Source organism: Camelus bactrianus, chromosome 8 (genome assembly GCF_048773025.1).
Source record: "Camelus bactrianus isolate YW-2024 breed Bactrian camel chromosome 8, ASM4877302v1, whole genome shotgun sequence".
Classification (NCBI taxonomy): Eukaryota; Metazoa; Chordata; class Mammalia; order Artiodactyla; family Camelidae; genus Camelus; species Camelus bactrianus.
The window spans coordinates 1,904,740-1,928,290 of record NC_133546.1 but is presented as its reverse complement, the minus strand read 5'-3'; the positions used below and the strand labels follow the sequence as shown (position 1 = coordinate 1,928,290).

Genomic DNA, 23,551 nt, shown 5'->3' with positions numbered 1-23,551 from the left:
GTCAAAAGTATAAATAAATAAATAAACCTAATTATCTCCCCCCACCCCAAAGAGACAAAAGAAGATGTTGAGGATGGAGAGAGTCCACTTGGGGAGGTGAACGGAGGCACAGTGAATGAGGCTGATTGCGATACGGGTTTGAGTCACCGCCTTCTCCGCTGATAAGTTTCTAGAGGTTTGGTCCTCCTCCCCTTCCAGGGAGAGAGGCCCTTACAGGTGGGCACTTCCCTTACAAATGTAGATCTTTCTTACTAAAGGGCAGTTCCTACTTGGTTGTCAGAGTTTGCCCCGTGTCTGCTGTTCCTTAGAAAATAACCAGCTTGCAGTAATTAACAGATCAAAGAGGAGTGTTCAGGGTGGCAAATCCTGCTCCCTACCCTTGCATCTAGATGTGAAAAATGGACGCGTGTTGACAATTTTATGTTTTGCATGCAATGGGAGAGAAGCAAGCGTTCATGTATAGGTGAAAACTGGTTCAAATGAAAAGTCAACAAAGCACAAATACATGTAGAATAAAGGAATTTTGAGATGAACTGCAAACGAGGACAAAAGTGGATTTCCCGCAGCAGGAGACCAGGATAGGAGCTCCGCATGGACGAGTTACCTGCAGCGCCCAGAGATGCAGAGTAGCTCAGAGACAGCACGTGTCCTGGAAGGGTGCACTCTAGCCTCCCTTGAAACGCAAATTCCTTTTTCCTAAATAAACTAACAGTATTTTTAAACTAGTTGATTGATACAATTCTCCAGACAGGGTGTTACCCAACAAAAGTTTGTGTGCCCAACACACAGTGAAGTCAGACAAACTGAAACATTGGAGTCTGGAGCAGAGAAAGGTCTACTGCGGGGCGGAGCAGGGAGGCCGGGCGGCTCGTGTTCGGGAACCCCAAACCCTCCGATGGTTTCCGGGGGAAACTTGGGGTGGGGGCTGCAGGGGGTGTGACTTTCTCCTGATTGGCTGGTGGGGAGGTACCAGGGCTGTGCTCCAGGAATCTTGTGCTCAGCGTGAAGTCACCGTCCTCCCCACCGGGTGGGGCCTCAGTTCCTGTGGAAGGACTCAAAGATGTTGTTACGCGTGTCCCTTGAGGAGGAAGCAGGACCCTGTCCCAGGGCTGCACTGTTTTTTCCTGATTGTCCCTCCCTTGTCTCTGCACCCCCTTCCTTCCCTATTAGCAACTGTTTGAATCTGCCCTTGGGAGCTCAGGGAAGGTCAAGGAGGCTGAATGAGCCCTATTTCCTACAAACAAGAAATGGGGGACACGGAAACGGTTTGTGCCAGGAGGGGCCCCGCAGGGTCCTCTGTGTCAGTACTTCCAGTTCACAGTTTCTGCAGAAACTAAGACGCCCCTGGTCCCCCGCCCAGAGGGAGGACGGTGACGGTGCTCAGGACAGGTGCTGGGTTGTTAAGGACGCTCCTTTGGGGGGAGCTGGGGCTCTGCTTTATGACTGGGCTGTTGTTTAAGCCGTGACCGCTTCTCCTGCGGGACTGCGTCTCCTTTGTTTCTGCATTCTCTCACTTCCCTGATTAGTAGCTGTTGAGCCTACTCTTTGGCACTTGGGAAAGGCCTAGGAGACGAAAGCCTTTTTCTGCAAAGAGCTGGGCGCACGCCAAGCTTTTGCTCCCAGGAGGCCCCGCGGCGGCTGCTTGGTTTCGCCTTGAAACAGACAAAGTCTGAATTTTCCCTGTTCGTTGATGAATCTAAATTCTAAAGAATGCTACTCATCAAATTATTCTGCTGAAACTTGAGAAAGGGAGGAGAAGTAGCCGCAAAGGAGTCTTGTGAAAGTTGCCCGAGCAAGCAGGAGGGCTGGGTAAGCTGCAGCCCGGGACCGGCCCAGGTAGGAGGGCCGGGCTCTGCCAGCCTGACGGCAGCCTTCGGCTCTGCCGTGCTGTGAGCCGTGGGTCCGTGAGGAGGACACTGATGTCTGAGCTCGGTTCTCTTGCCGGGGAAGCAGGGACAATGGAGCTGTCTGTGCGAGGTGGCAGAGGCGTGGACTGAGAAGGCAGAGTGGCTGGTGTCACAGCACTTAACAGTTGAGAGCAACTCTTCTTAGACTCCGAGGTTTGCACGCGGGGTGTAGCCCTGAGTGAGGGAGGTGGGGTCCGGATGACACAGCACATCAGGGACTCTGCCCGGGGGACGTCAGGGTGATCTGGGGGGAGCGGGACGTGGGGACCCGCCCTGGGGGCGGTGCGAGCCGCATGCACTGCCCTTGGGGAACCGCTGGCATCGCGCTCTGCTGGGTGCTTATTCCACCTCCGTCGCCGGTCCCCCAGGTCTAACAGGACCTCCGCTGTGCCCGCGAGAAGCAGCGCTGGCGGCTCTCAGCCCTCTCGCAGGCAGATAGGGGTCATCATGGCCCATTCCCTCTGGAAGATCCTTGCAGGAGGCACGGAGGCCGGCACTGCTGCCCCCTCTCTCCAGTGCCGCAGAGGTGAGGGCTGTGCGTATTTGGGGCTCAGGGAGAGGAGGGAGGAAGGAGGAGCTGGTCCCTGCTGTCAGGGGCGCCCCGTGCCAGCCCACACCCCTTGCTGGGGAAGGAATGTCCATGAAGCTGTTCCTGGGGTCAGAGGGCACCATCCCAGCGCTGGGGGAAAATGGGGTGAGAGGAGGGCCGTGTCCCAGGTCTCCGGACGCGCCCCGCCCAGTGAGGGTCCTTGGCTTTGCGCAGGAAGGAATTCAAGAGCGAGCCATCGCAGAGTGAAAGCGAGTTTATTCAGAGGCACACACTCCACAGACAGAGTGTGGGCCGTCTCAGGAGGCGAGGGGCGGCCCCAGAGCGTGGGGCCTTCTAGAAAAGTGAGATCGGCCATGTGGTGTGGAGGTGGCTAGTTTGTAAGGGCTGCGTAACCTCATATGCTAACAAGCGGCAGGATTATTTCAGCTGTTTGGGGAAAGGGGTGTGGACTCCCAGGAATGGGGCCCCCGCCCACTTTTTGGCCTTTCGCGGTCAGCCTGGGACCTGTCAGGCGCCTGTGGGAGGGCCGTTTAGCAGCTGGTGTGTTGCAGTGAGCGTGTGAGACGAGGCTGGGGCCTGCTGGGAGTCAGATCCACCGCCACCCTGGGCTCTGCAGCCTCTAACCAGTTTATGTCGCGTCCCCAGTGGTGTGTCATTCTTTCGATGGCTGTGCCCTGTCCCCTCCCTCCTATCTCGCCAGGATGCTGCTCTAGGAGGCAATGGAGACAGAGCAGACGCAGAGTGAGACCCTACACCCCCACCCCTGTCTGAGAGCAGAGCGTCAGCCCCCTGGTGGGGGTGTCCTCGCTTTCTGTAGCAGGACGAGAACAACCTCACCGCTGGGGCCGGGGCACCGAGAGCGAGTCCACCCAGCAAACTGGCCAGCTGGGCCTCATCGCCCGTCAGCTCCCCGCAGACTCACCTTCCCCCACCCGCCGCCCTGGAAACGCACAGCCCTTTCCTGTGTCCTGTCCCTTCTCTACAGTCCTGCTTTTCTGTTCGTACGCTGAGGAAGCCCCCGTCCTAACCCCCCGGAGTTTACATCACCAAGTTCTCCCATGCGGCTGCACCGTGCACAGATGGATAAACTTCTGTGTGTTCTCTTCTTGCTAACCCGTCCATTGTCAGTCTAATTTGCAGGCCCCCGACAGCAAATCTAGGAGGTAGAAATAAAAAGGTTTTTGCTCCCCTAGACTCCCCTGAGTTGGGGCAAGTCCCAGGACAAGTCTCTTCTCTGGGATCCACGATGGTGAGATGTGGACAAGAGGGCGGACTCCTGCTGGTCCCAGCCCACTGCCCAGGGCGGGGTCTGAGCCACGGTCGGAGGGCGCCCCACATCAGAGGGGCCCTGAGGAACTCCCTTAGGGTGTCCCCGCACGAGCTAGTAGGAAATACTAAGTGACAACATGCTGGAGGTGAATTTTTAAAAACCCAAGCAAGCCTAGAGGGGAGGGGACAGCTCAGTGGTAGAGCACGTGCTTAGCATGGGATGGAGCCCAGGACCTACATGAAATAAATAAGTAAATGAAAGTAAATCAACCTAATTACCCTCCCCCCCAAAGAAAAAAACAAAAAAGGGAGAAAAAGAAACAAGTGAAAAATCCGAACAAGCCACTACTATCGTTCCATTGTGCCCAGTGCTCGCTGTCCTGCTAAAGCCAGCGCTTTTCAGAGCGCAGCACCTGAAAAGGGACGCAGAGGGGCCGCAAAGCCGCGAGCACGTCTCAGGAGCAGCTGCTAGCAAACGGGGCAAGTTCTTCAGGGAAAAGCTTTTCTCTTCCCCGCAGCTGGCCCTGTCCTCAAGGTCTTCTGGTCTCCGCATGCCGAGCTGGTCCCTGTTGCTTCCCGAATCCCGGAGAATGCAGCTCAGACCCAGGTTCAAGGAAAGACTCGTTGCTGGAGAGCCAGCGCCCGGGCTCAGGAGGAGGCCTGCTCTGAGTGCGGCAGAAACAAAGGCAGGGCCGCACCCCGAGGGCTGCCGGTGCTGGGGGGGGTGTGATCGAGGGGAAACCAGCCGGTCAGGCAAGTTTGTCAGCCCGGGTGAGATGCCAGCCCAGGCCTGCTGGCTCTGAGAACCCAACCACATCTATGCAGATGCATCGCAAGTCACCTGTGCAGCTGGTGAGGCCCGGCCCCCACGCTGCACCTGCCGCTGGAGGCCCCACAGGGCATCACCCAAAATGTGCCACCCTGGCACAGGCAGGGTTCTGAGCTGAAAGCACTGAGGAAAAGTAAATCCAAAAAGCCCTCTGCCCTCCCCCTGAAGGAAGGGCCGGAGAATTCTTAACCGTGAGGCCACTCTGGACGGTTCTCAGTCCAGAGATGGCACCAGAGGAACCTCCCGAAACAGCCCTCACCTCCGGCAGCTCCCCCATGAACTTGCCTTCCTGCTTTCACTGCCCCTGGGAACGCGACGTCCCTTCCGCTGTCCTGCCCCCTCCACACGCGTGCCGTCCTCTCCCAGGACGCGACGGAAGCTGCGGGGCTTCTACCCCTCCGAGCGCCGCAGCCCTGGGAATCCGTGTGGATGTGCCGCGCATGCCTTAGTGGCTTCTGCTTGTTCCCCCGTTAGCCTGCCTCAGGTCAGTCTAATCTGCAGGCCCCAGCGGTGACTGCAAGGTGGGTAAAGCCTGAGATGCCCGGGAGGCGGCGGCCAGTGGCCACCAGGTGTCAGGAAAGTCCCCGTCTGGGGGGCTCGTTCTTGGAACCTGTATCCTCGGGGCAGTCCTGAGACTCACCCGGAAAATGGAGGGATGTGAAGAGGCCAAACTTCACGAGACAGACAGACAGACAGACAGACAGCAGGTCCCAGCGTCAGTGAAGCCGCCAGCCGCCTCTGCAGGGACGAGCCCTCCCTGGGCCAGCGGCTGTCCCGGGTGGGCGAGGAGGCAGCAGGATGCCCGGCTGACCCGGCCGCACAGGGGGCCCCAGGGACACCTCGCAGGTTTTCACAGGATGACCTGTTAGTGCAAGTGTCTCTGAGGGCAGCTTCTCCGACCCCCGAACAAGTCAGGCCATGCTGTCGGAAGGAGACCCTGGCTACGCGTCCTGGGTTCCCCTGGGGGCTGGAGAACCAGGGCCTGGCCTGTCCTTGACCACATCCTGGTTCTGGGCGCCGTGTGTGAGAGGTCCCCTCTCTCCCCCTGAGAGGTGCTTTCCCGAGAGCTTAAGGAGGGACCCCGACCAGGTGGCTTTGTGAGAGCCGTTTCCACTGACAGCACGAGCTGCTGAGGAGCGTGGTCCACGGACGGAAGGGGTGACGCCGCATCACGGCTTCCCGGGGCGGCAAGGCTGTCTGTGTGGCGGCTTTGTGGTTCTGTCTGAGGGCAGGGGAGGAAGCTCCAGGCTGGGGAGGGTCCGAAGCAGGGACTCAGGCCTCCTCTGGGGGAGGCGGATCAGCTGAGAGCATCGCGTGCAGGAAATGTCAGCTGTCGCCCAAGGCAATCTCACAGCAGGTGACAGGAACCAGCTGTTCCCACCCAGACCTGCGGTGACCGGTGACTCAAAGGAAGGGCCCGTTCGGGTCGGGGAACGTGGGCAGCGAAGGAAATCACTGCACCTGCCGCCTAGTGTCCCTGTGTCCCCACACACACCGGGACCCACCATCACCATGTACGTGTGGACCTGCTGTCACCACACACGGGCGGACCCATTGTCACTACACATCACACGCGTGCGCACACACACACGCACACACACGCTGTTACCGATCGTGGGCCAGCTGCTCGCCACTCTTTACATAAGTAAGCGAAAGAGGCAATGTTGACAGAGAGGAAAGTTGCTTTCAGTCAGAATGCCGGCAGTCTGGGGAGACGGTGGACTTGGTGTCCCCAGGAGACCTTCTCTGCAGGTTCTGCTCAGCCGTGGAGGCTTTTAAAGGGAAAACAGGGAAGTCATTTCTGTTGACCATCAAGAGGAGGGGTCAGAGGCGCCACCACCGCCGGCCGCGCGTGGCGTGTCTGTGTCTTGCGAATTTTCCTCAGACGCTGTCTTGTTCACACAGTCTGTTCATGAGGTGCCTGAGAGGGGAGCGGGGAAGACGCCGGTCATCTGGGGATTACGCGTTCTCCATTTCTACTCCTTTGGTCTAGGAAAGCGCCCACAGGTTAGGCAAGGTGTTGTGTCATCAGCGGAAAGGCTTGGGGTGCCTGGTTTAAGGTTGGTGACAAGACATAGGGGCCTCTTTCCTGCCCAAAGCTGCTCACCCTGCGGGCCTGCACGCACACGCATACGTGCACGCACGCACACGCGCACACACACACGCACGCACTCAGTTTCTCCCGGTAAACTGTTCAGCTGTTCTTAGCTTCATCTCTCTGAGGGGAATCCCAAACCCATAACCCCTGTCCCTTCCTTTGCCAAACGCCGGTCCTGCCTTCCCTCCGCCCTCAGCTGGGTGCCCCCCTTGGAAACCTCCCACATCTCCTGTTTCTGAGCAGTAGCTCCCCAGTCTTCCAGCCTGTAGCCTGCGGGCTCTTGTCCCTTCCTCGGGGAGATTGCAGGGTCGCTGAGGCCTCCAGGCGTGGCTTCAGCCGCACATCGGTTGGGACAGAGCCTGCCTGTCACTCTGTCGTGGGGACATCAGGCAGACAGCCCTCCCCCACGGTGGGGTTCACAGCCTGGTCTGCATCAGAATCACCTGGAGGCCTGGTTGAACCTTGACCGCTGGGCCCCACCCGGAGCTGCGATCCGGCAGCTGCCGTCTGAGGGACCCCGGGGTCGCGGCGCGGCCGGTCCTAGGAAAGAACTTGGGGAAACACTGCCTCCCCACTCTGGCCACACACGCTTCAGCCCAGTGGGCGGCCCGCACCGGGACACCTGCAGTACGCTGAGAACCTTCCTAGTGCCACTGAAACGAGGCCACCGCGCCCGGTGCCCTCAGACAACGGGCACTCCCAGACTCCCAGATCCGGAGGCTGGAGTTGGCAAAGGCATTGGCGGCCCCGCGAAGGCTCTGGAGGGCAGCCTGCTCCCCTCAGAGTCCGGACGAGTCGGGGTTTACACATGCACACACATCTTCTTGGCGGAGGAGTGACCTGCGACATGGACTCGTTCTAGCGCACGTGTTGGTGTGCGCGCTGCCCCCAGCTCTCCCGGCTCACTGGTGAGTGAGGAGAGGCCCCAGGGAAAGGGAGCTGTGGGCGTCCGTCCCCGCCTCCCTCCCCGCCATCGGTTTCAGCATAAACACAGGGAAGCGATGAGAGCGCCAGCCTGTGGGGGGCCCTGGGCGGTGGCGTCTCTTAGGACACCTTGCAACCCAGCAGGACCCTGCGGGGCCCGCCCGGGTACAGGCCCCTCCGTGCCCCCTGCCACTTGCTGGGCCTCCCCTGAGCTCCAAAGAGCGGCTGCACACAGTTCATGACTGGAGCAGAGGAATTGGCAGGAAGTCAGCCAGGCAGGAAAACTAATCACAGCCTAATCGACAATAGAGCCACAGGCCTCCTGGTCCCCCCGAGGGGCGCACGTGACAATCCAGCTCATGTCTTTAACTCTCTCTGCAGAAGCTAAGACCCCGCCTCCCAGGGGGGGCCCGCGGCTGCGTCCGACCGCGAGCAGGAGGCTCGGGACTAGCTGGAACCCGAAGGCTGGCGATTAAGGTTCCCGAAACATCCCCGTTACCTCACCACCAGCCAGTCAGAAGACAGCGCACGAGCTGGTCACGCACCCGGCAACCCTCACCCATAACGTTGTCTTTAAAACCCCTCCCTGGAAGCCATCGAGCAGTTTGGGTCTTTGAGGCACGAGCTGCCCCTTCTCCTTGCTTGGCGCCTGCAGGAAACACTGTACTTTCCTTCACCACCACCCAGGGTCAGTAGATTGGCTTTGCTGTGTGGCGGGGGAGGGACCTGAGTTCGACGCGATAACCACATGGCCACTGTGCCACGCAAGCGCTCGTTCTGGAGGAAAGCGTGGGCTCACAGGCTGTCAGTGCCCCATGTACCGGGTCGTGGATGGAACACGGTACCTTGAACTTTGCTCAGCGTCATGGCTGCTCGGCGTGAACGGGGCGACCAGGACCACAGCACGTCTGTGGGCTCCGTGTCCTCGCAGACAGAACACAGGCCGAGACAAGATGACTGAGAATTTCCAGGGGCAACAGTGGAGCCCTGAGCGCAGTGCAGTCCTTTGAGTGTGGCCAGGCGAGTGCGGCCAGGTTGGCTGGGAAGCCGCCCACCTCCTCCAGCCCAGCAGGTCCTAGCTGGTCATGTCTCGTCTCCCCTTCCTCTCCCACCACGTCTCCGTTGGTCACTGAGGAACTGGGCATCTTTGTTGGGTCTTTACAACCTCAGCCAGAGCCCCAGAACCCCCTGTCCTCCCCTCCCCTCGGCAACAACTTCCCCACCGTCCCCTTGCTGCTGAGTTCATTGCCGTCTGGTTTTTCAAGCTTACTAACTCTCAGTTGCTTAATGTTCTTTCAGACATTTGAGGGGTTCAGAACACCCACCCCAAACACACCGCTCTGGCAGGTGACTATCCTGCACAGGAAGCAGGTAGGCTCCCTGACTGCCCTGTTTCCAAAGCAGGTCCTGAGGTTCCCCTGGAAGGTGCCCCCCAAGCTGCCTCCCCTGCCCCGGGGGAAAGCATTCTTACCCCCAGGGCCGGGGAGTTGACCCCGAGGTGGACCTGGACAGTCAGACCTGCTCGGACAGCCCCGTCCTCCCTTCCACAGTCTCTCTGGGAGCCCCTGGCCGCCCATCTGCCTCGGGCCTCGTCACAGCCCCACGATGGCTCGTGCTTTGTGTAAAAGGCACATGCACTTTGGGGCCTGATGGCTTCTGCAGGGGTTCATTTTTCTTCTGAAGATTCCTGTGGACACGTAAAAATTCTAAGTAAGTGTTTGCTGTCCTCCTGTTCAGCTGCGTGTGTCAGCTTAATTCTGCGTCCGGCTGCAGGACTAGGAGGGTGGGGGGAGCCTTTGTCCTCCCTTCAGTCGCCGGCCGGGACCCCTTTGGCTGGTGGCTCTGATCCCAGAGCCGAGCTCTCCCCGTGCAAGGAGTACACTCCAGCCGCAGCCAGGAAGGGACCCCCATTGTCCGCAGGGAGGGACGGGGGCATCACACCGAGACAAATGAGCCGGACACAGACCAGCGCCGTGTGGCCTCACCTACCTGGGCATGGAAAACGGTCCCACTCAGAGCCAGAGCAGCGGGGGCTGCAGGGGCCGGGGAGGAGACGGGAGAGAGATGTCTGCGCAAGGGCACACGCCTCCGGTTAAAAGGTAAGTAGGGCCTGGGGTCCCGGGCCCCATGCACACGTGGTGGCTGTGGTTAATAACACTGTTCTGTATCCTTGAACTTTGCTCAGAGAGGAGATTTAAATGTTCTGATCAAGAGAAAGAACAAGGTAACTGTGTGAGGCGGCGGGCGTGTTAGCTAGCTCGACGCGGTAAACGTTGCGGAAGCGTTCCCGTGCAAGACACCACGTCGCCCCTTATGTACAGTTTCCACTTGTCAGCCACACCTCAGTGAAGCTGGGCAAAATAAATACATTTTTTAATTTATTAAAAAATTAATTGAGTTCATTTTGTGCCACCCCCCCCCCCCCCAGGGCTGGGGCTTTGGGACATGCTGGTGTCTGGCCCCAGAAACAGGCTGTGTGGCCGACTCAGGACCGGGGCTCCAGCCAGCCCTGGCGGGGCCCCCGCTTCCCTCCCGGACCCCGGGCTCAGCACGTCTCTGCCTGGATGTGCACTGGCAGACCTATAATTACGAGCTATTAGAGAGTGACTTCAGTCTGGTTCCGACCGGGAGCGACTTAATCATCCTGATAATTACGGGACCGGAGCCCTCCTGTGCTTAGGTGGCGGTTTGATGGGCAGACCCATTTGTGCTGCGTCCTGACTTTGTTCCACTTACTGCACCAAAGGGCAGTGGGGGCTGCAACTCGGAGGAGCCACCACCACAGGGACAGGGTGCAGGCGGCGCCGAGGCACAGCGCTTCCCTCCCGGGATGCCGTGGGCAGCTGTGAGGACGCTGTCTCACCCAAACACACAGAGGGACGGAGAAGGCACAGAGGGAGGCAGAGCAATGAGAGGCGGTTTTAAAGGGGAAAGCAAGTACTTACCAAGCACCTGCCAAGGAGCACCTGGGACTTCATGTCCTGTGATCTTGGCCCGAATACAGCCAGGCACGCGTGGTGCTGTGCAGACGAGAAATCCAGGCTTGGGGAGTTATAGGCCTGTTTCTCAGGGCAGTATGGCTATCCCGACACATAACCCCCCAGTTCTGTGCCTGAATCTAAGAAAGTTAATTTTTGCTTAGGAAACATTCAAGGCCATGTTCCTGGTGGGTAAGTGACTGTCTCCGTGGTCATGCAGGGGTCCCTCGGTGTCCCCATGCTTCCACCCCGCAGGCCATGAAGTCCTCCCCATTCAGCTGGATAATGAGGAGGGAGAGGGGCCCTCCTTCAGTCAGAAGCTTCCAGAGCCAGCCGGCAAGGGACACAGGGATCATCCGCCCACTCCCCACCAGCCAGAATCAGTCACACGGCCACGGCCACTTCCACCGGGTTGGGAGGCTGGAAAAGTCATGGGCTCTGTCAGGCTGGCAGGGCCACCTGCCAGCCGCAGTCAGCTGGAGTCCAAGCTGTGCTCTCTTGGGCTTAAGCTGTCCAGATCCCAGGGGCCGCCCCTACAGAGATGGGGAAATGCGAGACAGAAAAAGAAGATGCCCGTGGAAGGGGCATCAGCAGAAACGGCCGTGGCTTCTCTCCTTAACTCTCAGTTCGGGACCAGGAGCCTCTGCAGACAAAAGTGTCGCCCATTTCCTGGCTCCAGGCGGCCAGCAGAGGGAACCTGACTTCCATCTCTAACCTGTCCCAGCCCTGCCCGCAGGACAGACAGCTGACCTCACACTACTCAGGCAATTTGGTGAAGTGTAATCTAAAACAACAGGGCAGGACAGGTGGTGGGAGTAAATTAAAGGGTAGTTTTAGGCAGAGATGGAGCTCAGAGGTGGAGGGCGTGCTCAGCATGCACGAGGTTCTGGACTCAATCCCCAGTCCTTCCATTAAAAGAAAAAAAAGAGTCCAGGTCACTCAGGGAAATAAATTGCATTAATGATGAGGGGGAGACAGTTTTACTAACTTAGCAGAAAAACCTGATGTAGAAAAGAATATAAAGTTACTTACTTAAAGCGAGCAGTGAATAATGCCAACACATCTCCAAAGCAGCTTTCAAAAATAAAACACTGTGGTATCCAGAACGCCTTCCTTCGGTTCTAGAATCCCTGGATGTGGCCAGGTTTCCTTTCAGACCACACGCACGATGGTTCAGAAGCCTTCAGCTCTCCCAGAGGACCTAAACGTCCGTCGACAGAGGACTGCGTAAAGAAGCTGTGGTACATTTACACAGTGGAACTCTACTCAGCCATAAAAAGAATAAAATAAGGCCATTTGCAGCAACATGCATGGACCTGGAGATCATCATTCTAAGTGAAGTAAGCCAGACAGAGAAAGAAAAATGCCACATGATATTGCTTATCTGTGGAATCTTAAAAAAAAAAAAGAAAGAAAAGAAGACATTAACGAACTCATCTACAAATCAGGAACAGACTCACAGACATAATACACTAACTTATGGTTACCAGGGGGAAAAGGGGTGGGAAGGGACAAGCTGGGAGTTTGATATTTGCAAATATTAGCTATTATAGGTATAACAGATAAAAACAAGTTTTTTCTGTACAGCACAGGGAAGTATATTCAATACCTTGCAGTTACCTATAATGAAAAATAATACAAAAATGAATATATGTGTGTGTATGCATGACTGAAACATGGCACTGTGCGCCAGAAATTGACATGACATTACAAGCTGACTATACTTCATTAAAAAATAAATAAAATTAAAATATATATAAAAAAACAGAATTAAAAAAAAACTCAGAAAAGAACAGAGAAGAGTGAAACAAGTGCTTGACTGACGAAAGCACAGCACGCCTCGGCCCCGCGCTCCTGTCCCGCTGATCTGGGGAAAACGGTGTTGGCTGGGGCCCCAGGGACTATCTTTGCTTCCAGATTCTGTGCGTGGGGGCAGGAGGAGACCCCCCCCCTTGCTGGGCCCCCGGGAAGCCGTGGAGAAGTGGGGGCAGGAGCATCTCCGAGACCCATCGGGCCAGACCTGGGCGTCCACACGAGGCTCTTCACATGTCAGCGATGGGAAGTAAGTGGAAGTCCGTGCCGGCCCGGCCCCGCGCCGCCCCCTGAGTCTGCTCCCTCAACTGTGTGGCCCAGGGAAGAGCGACCCTGGAGGCAGGGCTCCCACTGCCGTCCAGGGGCAGCCGGCAAGCCTCTGGCCTGAGGCTGGGGACACAGAGTCCTCTCCGCCTGCCAAGGGCCTGCACCTGGGGCGATTCCCTCAGGGCCTGAAAATCACTGCTTTAATCCCGTGCTTGGCTCAAAAATAATCATTATTTCAGACTTAATAAGCCTGGATTCAGCTTGTTAGCACGTCATTTTTGCTGTGAAAGGTGCCAGCTGTGAGCTATGACTCGAGGGGCACCGGGGAACCCCCACTTATCCCCGAAATTTCTCTGTCATGTTTCTGAGATCCGCCCCTAGAAACAGTCTTTTAAGGTCTTCAAGCATTTCAGTCTTTAAGAGACCTTGATAAAAATGCCCACAGTAACAGCACAAACAGAGCTTCAAGTCTATCCCGCCCCGCACCTCCCCTGCTGCAACAAATATTTTGTGATGCTCCTCTGTGATCTTCAAATGGAATTCTCAGACAATACAACCTCTTTAAAAAGCAATAAAATGCCCTCATTTTTATATGAAGGAGAAGAAAAAGGAAAGTAATTGTGATGGTGAATTTAAGTCACCTTGACTGGCTGTGGGGCGCCCGGATTGGACGCAACTCTGGTTGTGTGTGTGTGTGTGTGTGTGACCAGCGTTCGAATTGGTGGACTCCAGGAAGCAGATGGCCCAGCCCGGTGTGTGTGGGCATCGGCCAGTCTGCCTGGGGCTCCAAGAGGGCCAAAGCTGCACGGAGGAGAATCCTCCTGTTTTTCCTGCTTCACGAACACGCTGGGTCACCTTCTCCTGCACTTGGCCATGGTTCTCGGGCTTTCAGACCCAGACCGAGTTGCACCAGCTCCCTGGGCGCAGCCTGCAGGCGGCACACGGTGGGGCTCCTCAGCCTCTGTAACCGTGTGAAGTAGCTCCGTTCAGAGGCACATAAATAAATAAATAAATAAATAAATACGTGCACCCTGTTGGTTCTGTTTCCCTGCAGAACCCTGCCTGATCCAGCCATTTAATAAAATAGTGCTGTTTTTGTTAGAGCAGGCAGACACGTAGCTAGACGTGAGCAGGGAAAGGGGAACGCGCGCCAGGTGGCAGGAAACCACTCCTACTGTGAGCAGCGGGGATCCTTGGGCAGACAGAGAAAAGCGGGGACCTCGGGACTGCTGAGAGGTCACGCATTCTGGGCTGACAAGTGGTCTGAAGGCCAACAAAGAAAGGTGGAAGAGGCAGCAATCACCAGTGTCCGAATGTAGCCTTTTGCTCATTCTGCCCTCATTTCAGTAAAACTAGCCTTGCAGATTAGACTCCTCATCATGCACGAGGCCACGGCTCTTCTGATCCAGACTAAATAAGGACACAATCCCTCCTGCCCTCAGGAAGGCGGAGCTGGGGTGGAGATCAGGGAACACAACCGCAGACCCTCCCTCCCCACTGAATATTCCGCCCATTCACTTCTACACCCTTTGTAACCAACTTGCCAAATTTAGTGCAGCCGCTCACCTGAGCCTGCCCGCTCTCCCCTTGAGAGCGGACTGTCTCCACATTAATAATTCCTCACTTTACTTCCTTGACCTCTGCATCTGGTCTCCGAATTCTTTCTGTGACGAGACAAGAAAGTACTCGCCGGCAATGTTTTGATATGTGAATGCTTGGGAGCAGTAGAAGATTGGATGGCACAGTTGGATGCTGGCTGACCACCAGAGACACAGCAAAGATGCAGACTGACACCGAAATACCTATGGTGGGTTGATTAACACAAGTTATTGAAAACTTCAAACAGCCCAGTGCAATCTACCTTCAAGTCAGGTGGTCGTGCATTCCAGGTAAAGTCAGCACCTGGCGACTGTGCGTGAAGACAGTGCAGCCTTAGTCCGTGCTCACGTGATGAGAAGTAGGTTTCCACTTGCAGGATTGGTCCCTTCGTTTCAGGGTGTTCAGCATCCTGCTCCCAGCCCTGGAGGACCAGTTGTCACTGTGATAATGGAGATAATGTGACAACATGTTGAAAATGTCCCCTAGGGGGCGACGTCACATTGGTTGAGAAGCTTTATGATGCACACCATACGGTGCACTGATGGTCCCCAAGAGACAAGGATGAGGAGGGAGACGAGGTCACTAGTGGGAGGCTGAGAGGGGAGCCTGTGCTGCAGAGGAAGGCGGGCGGATGTCCCAGGAGATGGAGGGTCAAGGGGACCCATGCACCCTGCTGTGGAAATCGTGCCCTATTTAAGCCCTTGAACGTTAAAGGAGGCTATTGCACATTGTCCATCCACACTTGAACCCCCAGCCGAGATGGCTCTGCACGCTTGCCCACCTCCCTCCAACAGCTCACACAGCTCAGCAACCAAATTGTGCCAGTTAGGCACCTGGAAAGTGCCTGGTGAAGGAATGAAGGGGCACATTTTCATGCTTAATAGTATTTAAGGTTCAAGGACAAATGGCAGGAGAGGTCTGTCCAACCTTCTCCTAGAAAATGTCATGGAACAGGCTTACATGTGGACCACCTGGGGGGCCGGATCCCTTTCCTTCAATCTGCAGGATGAGATCCTTTCTCAAACATCTGCAAGACCAAAAATATTAATTAGCTTGGTCTCTTCCAAAGACCTAAACAGAATTTTACGGCTGGCTATAGATACCATCCACGTTCAAATTCTAATTCATGAGCCCATTAAAAAACACAAGCAGGGAGCTAACAGTTTTAATAAAAACCTACTATGTCTCAGGTGCCTTCTATGTACTACTCTTTTAATAAGCAAACTTTCCCTTCTATAAGGACCAGAGGAGTTAAGTAACTTCTCCAGAGGTGCACAGCCAGGCAACTCCTTCTGGCAGAGGAGTACATGCTAGACCATTGACTTCTCAGGTTTTTTTTTTTTAACAGTATTCCCTATTTCCTGGGACTAAAAGCGATACTTAACAAAAAATAAGAATGTATTTTCAGGCAGAGAATCTTAACCATTTCGTTTGTGGTATTTTGCAACAGAGCAGCAGTGAAGTTTGTGCTCCATTGATTACCTTAAAACGAGTAAACTGTTGGGCTGTCTCCACACAGTTTTGCAATAAGCATCAAGCAAGCTTGCCAGAGGTGGGCTCTCGCCGAAGGCTACTCCCTTCCTCGAGCAGCAATCACACCCCCTGAGGCCGCCGCCACCCCGGGGCTGAGGCCACCGGTTCCTGTGCAGAAGCCTCTCCCACCACTCCAGCCTGTAAGCTCATCTTTTCAGTGGGGTTTCAAACTGTGTTCCAGAAAGCCAGATCAGACCTGAAAAGAGGCTAATCCTGAAGCAGATTCTTACACCCGAGCTGGGAGTCTGCTGGGGTCATTGCCAAGAGAACAGGCAGCGAACTACTTTGATGATAAGTGTTGCCATTGTTTAAAATCTGGCAGCTTCTGGAGAGGTGACTTCAAATTCTTGAGGTATATCATTATTGAAAAAGTGAAGCTGGATGGGAACCTGTGAGTCTTCTTTTTGGTAACTAACACCTGTAGGAAAAGAGCTGCGTGGACTTCAGCGCCTTCTGGGGAAAGTGTATCCTGCTGCAGGCAAAGCAGCCAGGTCACAGAGAGTCCCCGAGGGACACACAGCCCAGGTCTGAGTGGGGCTGGAGGTGCTTCTGACCCCTTCCTCCCCACTCCCTGCCCGGCTTCCTGCACACAGCCCACCCGGGAGGGGCGCCCCTGACAAAGCAGAGCCCTTTCTTGTCTTCTTTTTCCCATTTAAAATGTCAAACTTGTCATTATCCAGCTGGATTCCACTCCCTGGGCTGCCCCTTGCTCCTTGGCTGCTTACCGTAGACCAAAGCAAATTTGGGTTTGTGCTGGTGTCACAGCTAGAAAGAGCACGCTACCTCATTGCCTCCAGGGACCCTGGGGTGCCTGGCCACCAAGGGGAAGGGGCGTTCAGGTGGGCCACTCACCTAGGACGTCACACTGGTTAGTATTTGACAAATGCTTCTGGAATCTGATGGAAACAGGGAAGCGGATAAGGCTACGGGCAGCCTGTCCTTCCGGGTCCAACAAGGCAGGGGCCCTGTCCACTGCCCCAGCCCAGGCTCTCTTCTGCGGTGGTAGCGGGGTGCTGGATCGTGGGCCAGACACAGAGCCACTGGGCAGGGGCCTTTCAACAGGAAGGCGCCTGAGTGCCCCCGCCGTGAGCGGCTGGTAGCGGTAGTGTCTGCCCAGGTGTTGTTGGGAAGTTGCAGTGAGTTAAACCCCACGAGGTTGTTAGGATGGTGCCAGGATCCTAGGCAGTGTTCAAGGTCTCCCAGCCCCTGTGTGGTCCCCTGGTGTGGCGCTGACTCTCTGCTTCTCCCTCTCTGTCTCTGGTCCCTCTGGTCCCTCTGGTCCCAGTAGATGCTTCATAAACCAAGCTGAGGACTTGCCTTTCGGCCAAAGGCGGCCTCTGTCCCCGGCGGGACGTCAGGTGCCACGCCAGGCACACGTTCTTGTGGAGGAGGTCGGGGCGGAGGTGACGCCTACGGGCTGCCTGGTTAGTTTCATCCAGGACAACCCGGAGAGGACGCCTCCTTTAAAAATCTGCCTTCACGTCCCTGCTTCCGTGCCCCTCTCTGGTCATATGTGACTGTTAGACGTCTCGGGATAGTTCAAGCCTCACACTGCCCCCCCGCAGTGGGTCTGTCAGATCCCTGGGTGTGACGTGGAGTAGAAGGAAAGCGGATGGAAGTGGACACGGTAGTGAGGGGCCGGGGAGGCCCATCACGTGTTTAAAGGAGATGTCGGGGAGAAATCAAAACTGCCTACTTTACAATTTTTTCACAGCACGCAAATGTCTGAACTGAGAGAGTGAGGATTTCATGCCCTCAGCTCACAGAAAGTTGCAGGACTTAGCTCTTTTCCTCTACAAAAGAAGCAGTTGGATTTCAGCAAATTTATGCGTGTGTTTTGTGCTGCGTGTGTGGTGTGTGCGTGTGCTTGTGTGAGTGTGCAGCGAGCATGGTGCATGTGAAGGACACGTAGCACGGGAGCCACCGTGCTAACACCCGGGAAGAGCCCGCGCTCGGCCTGCGTGGCGGCGGCCGCTCCGCACACCCCATTCCGCTCTGCTCCCACGAGCTCCCCCACAGCGGGAGGGTGCAGGCGCGCGGAGCGGCCTCGGCGGGGCGGACCCTGGTGTCCAGGGCTGGGCGGGAAGGCCGCTGCGGACGGGGCGGACGGAGGGCAGTGGCCGCGCGCGGTCCCCTGAAGCCCGTGAGCAGTTTCCGCGGGAGGTGTGCCATCGCAGGGGCACTTTCTCCGTGTGCTGGTGCTGAGCCGGGCCTGGGCCTGAGAGGGTCGCGCTCCTTCCACACACTGTTCCTGGGCCTTGTCCCTGTCAGGACATCACATCGCATCAGTTAGGTTACAAAAACCTGCCGTCGTCGGCCCGCCCTGAGAGGCCCTGCCTGGGACACCCCGCCCCGCCAGGCGCCGCTCGTGATGGGACTTCACGCGTCGTCTCCATCTATGTCGTGGCTGCAAATCTTCAGTCAAAGAGGGTAGAGCTTGGAATGCTGTAGCTTCCCTAATATCCGCTTATGAGCTATTGATACCTTAGTTATGCCCTGAATTCCGTGAAACACCCAGCCTCACACGTTTTGAAATAGTGCAGAACATCACACAGGCTGCTGTTACGGGGGTGGCCGAAGTGCTCATTAATGACGTAACTATAAAGAAGAGTATCTGAATGCCCACGGAACACTCGTTAAAGCCTGGCTCAGGACAGGAACTGGAACACGCTGGCGTCAGTGATTTATTATACTGAAGTTGGTTTACCCTGAATCTTTTTTAACTCTTTATTCCTTTCAGGCTCTTTATTTTGGAGGCCACACGGTGAGCTGGTGAGATCTGCCCCCTCCTGCACCTGTCTCTGGTCCCGAGAGTGGGGGCCATTCTTCTGGCTCCCCATGCTTGGCTTTCTTCAGAGTGTAAGACACTGGACGAGCTTGGCCTTCGAGCCAAGTGCACACCACATGAAGCACATGCCCCCTTCCACTGTCCCTTCCAAGAGACCTGAGCCGGCCTGGGGTCTGGAGCCCAGCTGACCAGCAGTCTGAGGCAGAGCTGTCCAGAGGACTCTGCGAATGAAAGGGCTTCTGTCGTCAGCCACTAAGATCTGGGGCTGTTTGTTACATAGCCAAAAGACTGACTAGTTTATGTGCTTGTGCACTGGTTTTGTTCCAAATGCAAAAGCACAAAAGTGTTTCCAGTGACAAACCTCCTTCAACACTGCCCCTCGGCTTCAGTTTCGCTGTCTTGAGAAAGCTAGTGTTATTATTATACCAATTCTTAATTGTTCTATAGCCATGTATGATTATAGGGAGAGGCATTAAAAAACAAGGACACTAGTGCAGTCTCTACAAAATGCTGCAAAATAATATGGTAAGAGGTCAATAGTGGATCAAAACTCAGTATGTATTGTCTGAAGATTCTGCCTGCCCTATACCTGCCGAACTGTCTGGCCCCAGGAAGAAAAGGGAGGGAAAGAAGGAAGGAAGGAAGGAAGGGAGGGAGGGAGGTGGGGAGGGAGGGGAGGAAAGGCAGAGAACGGCAGAGAGGAGGGGAGAAGGAAGCAATTCCGGAAGGAGCATGGTGGGGATCCACGCGGAGCCTGTCAGAAGGAGGCACCAGCACCAGCTCAGATGTGAATTTCAGATTCTCCTTTTGTGACAGTTGGAGCCTTGGTCTAGACAAAAGCCAGGCTGTTCACCCTCTGTCAGAAAGAGACGCACTCAGTGCTGGGTTCTGGGGATGGTCCTGAGCCATCAGCCCGTCCCTCCTCCTGGACGGAGCCACTTGGGGTGACGGGGGCGGGGGGCAGGGGGCTGCTGGGGCCCCCTCTCCCACCTGGTCCCACTAGGGCTTCCAGTTTCTGTTGGTGCCCTTGTTGCTTGGCTCTGCCCCCTCTCCCCGCTCACTTATGGTTCCCCGAGTCTTGGTGTTTAGAGATGCAGGAGTCATGGCTGAAACTGTTGCCCAGAGGTGTCACCACCAGCTGGTCCCCTCAGGCCACAGACAGACACTAACAGTGACTATGAAGGAGAGTCTTCAGGGGCTGGAAGGAGGAGGAGGACCGAGCAGAGCGGATGGCGTTTCTTCTCTTTTTTCAGTTGAAGTGCAGTCAGTTACAACGTGTCGGTTTCTGGCTGCAGCATCATGCTTCTTAGCCTGCAAGGAGATTCCATGTGGGGCGTGGGAAGGTGATGACCAACGACCTTCTAGGCTCTGGCCACCCCTTCCCCTGGTGGGCCAACTTTCTGCTCCCGGATTCCTGTACCCGGTGTCCCCTCCCCGGCAGCTCTGGGGGACGTGATGCCTGCAGGATTGACCTGAGCTCCTCCCCGTTTCACTGGAAGTCAGGGCTTTACAGGAATCAGAGGGAGACCCTTGCCATCACACAGGCCCTGGGAACTCATCCTCCCATCCTGCGGCTCAGTGGATAAGACCTGGATCAAAAATTTCAAGGAGATTTTAAAACTCTCCCTACAGCAGGCACTGGATGCTCCTTAAGGAAGGAAATGGTTTTGCCAGGACATGATCTTAGCAGGTCGTCTGGGGAAAGGTGAGGTCCCAGGGCCACACGGCCAATGATGTCAGAGCGTCAGGAACGTGACCTCAGAGCCTAAAAACAAACGGGACACAGCTGTGTCTGGGAAACAAGGGGCAGGGCACGAGGGCAGGGGGCTCAGGAGGGGGAGGGCAGCGCCCCCGGCGGGGTGGCCTGAGCGGCGGGACTGGGGGAGCGGACTTGCACGGAGAAGGCGTGCAGAGGGGCAGCATCCCCTCCTTCTGTCTCTCTCCTCCTCAGTTCCCAGCTGCGAAGAGACTTCTCTCACTGTTTGTCAGAAGCGTAGTATTTTTATTGAGATAAGATCCAACGCACAAAATTCACCATTTTAAACAATTTAAAGTGTACATTTCAGTGCTTTGAATATATTCACTAAATTATGCAACTGGACCTCCATTTAACTCCAGAACATTTCCATCACCCCAAAAGGAAATCCCACACCCCTGAACCTCCCTCCCCTCCGCCCCCGGTGACCCCCAGGCTACTTTCTGTCCAGTGAGCGTGCCCGTTCTAGGAACCCCACTCTAGGAATGCAGGGGGCTCACACAGTACTTATTTCATTTCATCTTAGTTTTTTATCTGACTCACTTCACTTAGCGCAGTGTCCTCCAGGTTCAGCCATGCCGTAACGCGCTGTCTTAGTTCTGGCTAAACACACTGCCTAACTGGGCGGCTTAAGCAGCAGGCGTTGACCCTTACAGTCCTGGAGGCCAGAGTCCAAGTTCAAAGCACCCGGTGGGGGCCACAATCTACTGATCGTCTTCTCGCTGCGGCCTCACCGGGAGGAAGGGGTGAGCACGTGGCCAGTCCTGTTCCATCCACATGCCACTGACGCCTGCCCTCCTGAGCCGCTGAGAAGCGTTAATCCAAGGCATCACTGCTTCATCCATTCACGCTCTTTTATCTTTTCCTTTCTCCTTCCAGGATAAATGTGAGGCCCTCAGAACCCACTCTCACTACAGAGTTAGGGTTACTCATAATTTGTCCAACAGTCAAAAATAACGAAAATGCCGTATCTTGGGGTGAGGGCAAGCTCGGTGGTAGAGCGCCTGTCTAGCATGCACGGGGTCCTGGGTTCCACCCCCAGTCCCGCCAACAGACAAATAAAAAAACTTAGTTACCCCCCCTTCTCCCCCCAAAATACAGTATCTCTCAAGACCCCATCTCCAAAGGCTGTCACACTGGGGATTAGGGCATCCACGCATGAATCTGGGGGGACACAACCACCCCATCCGAGTCACAGGGAGCAAAATTTCCTTCCTTTTAAAGGCTGAATAAAGCCCACTGTGTGGACGGACCACCGTCAGTTTTCGCTCTGGGCAAGGTCCTAGGTGGAGACAGAAGACAAGCCTTTAGAGCAGGTCTTCTCAGAAGCTGCCAGGCGTGTCAGCCAAGGACAAATCTTCACAAGCGAGGTCTGTTCTGCTCCCTCCAGAGCCATCCCGGGACTGCAGCCATCCCCGCAGGGCCCCCGCTGAGTTGGGGCACATTGTGTGAAGACCCCACAGGGGTCCTCGTTCTCGGGAGAGGCGGCCCTTCTTCCTGAAGAAGCACTCTCCATCTAGTTTTAAAAAAATGTTTCATTGTGTAGATTTTCTCCCATAAACCAGTGTAGAAAAGCAGTCACAAAACCCAGAAATAATCAACGTGGCCAGTCCTGTTCCATCCACATGCCCGCTGACTCCGGCCCTCCTGAGTTGTTCTGAAGCAAATTCAAGACATCACCGTTTCGTCCATTCACACTCATTTTTATCTTTACCCTTCTCCTTCCAGGATAAAAATGGGGTCCCCAGAGCCCACTCTCCACACAGTTAGACCTATTCAATAATTCATCCAACAGTCGAAAATAACAAAAATAGAATGCAAACCTGGATTAGAAGGACATCAGAGGAGGTCACTTCAAACTGCAGGAAGGAAGAGCCTGTGGACTCCTCTCCCTGGGCTCCCCCCACCCCACGACGGCCGTCCTGTCTCTGCCCAGTTTTGCTCTCAATTAAACACCGTCTTGTTTACCTAGCACACCCCTCCTCTCCTTCCCCCCAGGCCCTTCTCTTTATCACTAAATGACATGAAGGAAAAACCCAACCCTGGATTATGTGTAGTAACTTACAGTCCCCAGCTTCTTCCTTGGTGCAAGCTTTCGGCTGTGACGTCGCCAGCTGACGCCCCACATCCCGCCTTCACGACACTCATGACGGGGACCCGAAGCCTGGGGTTTTGAATGGCCCCAGCGATGAGGCTTTTCCTCATAAGGGGCTAAAATCTTTGGTACTATGACTTCTACTTTTTTATTATTTTTTTCTACATATGTATATTTGGTTTCATATTCTTTTTCACATAAGTTACTATAAAACATTGAATACAGTTCCTTGTGCTGTACAGTATAAACTTATTGTTTATCTATTTTATATATAGTAGTTATTATCTGCAAATCCTGAACTCCCAATTTATCCCTTCCCACCCCTTCACCCCCCAGTAATCATAAGTGTGTTTTCTGTGTCTGTGAGTCTGTTTCTGTTTTGCAAATAAGTTCATTTGTCTCATTTGTTTAGATTCCACATATGAGTGATACCATATGGCATTTTTCTTTCACTTTCTGGCTTATTTCACTTAGAATGATGATGTCCAGGTCCATATACGTTGCTGCAAATGGCATTATTTCATTCTTTTTAATGACTGAACAGTATTCCATTGTGTAAATAGACCACATCTTCCTATCCAGCCATCTGGGATGGACATTTAGGTGCTTCCCTGTTGTGGCTGCTGCATATAGTGCTGCTGTGGGCACTGAGGGGCAGGTGTCTTTTAAAATTAGAGTTTTCTCTGGATACAAGCCCAGGAGCAGGATTCCTGGGTCCTATGGTAAGTCTGTTCCTAGTCTTTTGAGGAATCTCCATACTGTTTTCCACAGTGGCTGCACCAAACTGCATTCCCACCAGCAGTGTAGGAGGGTTCCCTTTTCTCCACAGCCTCTCCAGCATTTGTCATTTGTGGACTTCTGAATGATGGGCATTCTGACTGATGTGAGGTGATACCTCATTGTAGTTTTGATTTGCATTTCTCTGATAATTAGTGATACGGAGCATTTTTCATGTGCCTATTGGCCATTCGTTTGTCTTCACTGGAGAATTGCTTGTTTAGGTCTTCTGCCCATTTTTGGGTGGGTTTTTTTGTGTTATTATGTTGTATGAGCTATTTGTATATTCTGGAAATTAATCCTTTGTCAGTCACATCATTTGCAAATATTTTCTCCCATTTCATAGGTTGTCTTTTTGTTTGTTTATGG

General features: G+C 54.9%; 1 long non-coding RNA gene across 3 annotated transcripts; it reads left to right on the top strand.

The window, feature by feature from the left end:
- Nucleotides 1–1,626: 1,626 nt before the first annotated feature.
- On the top strand, nucleotides 1,627–3,451 carry LOC105080067 (uncharacterized). Of its 3 annotated transcripts, none has more exons than XR_836318.3 (4): nucleotides 1,627–1,809; nucleotides 1,951–2,060; nucleotides 2,276–2,433; nucleotides 3,158–3,451. It is a non-coding gene; the product is annotated as an uncharacterized LOC105080067 (long non-coding RNA). The 3 variants fall into 3 exon arrangements; XR_012508482.1 differs by having other exon boundaries at nucleotides 1,627–1,836; XR_006719999.2 differs by having other exon boundaries at nucleotides 1,627–2,060.
- The last annotated feature ends 20,100 nt before the right edge of the window (nucleotides 3,452–23,551 follow it).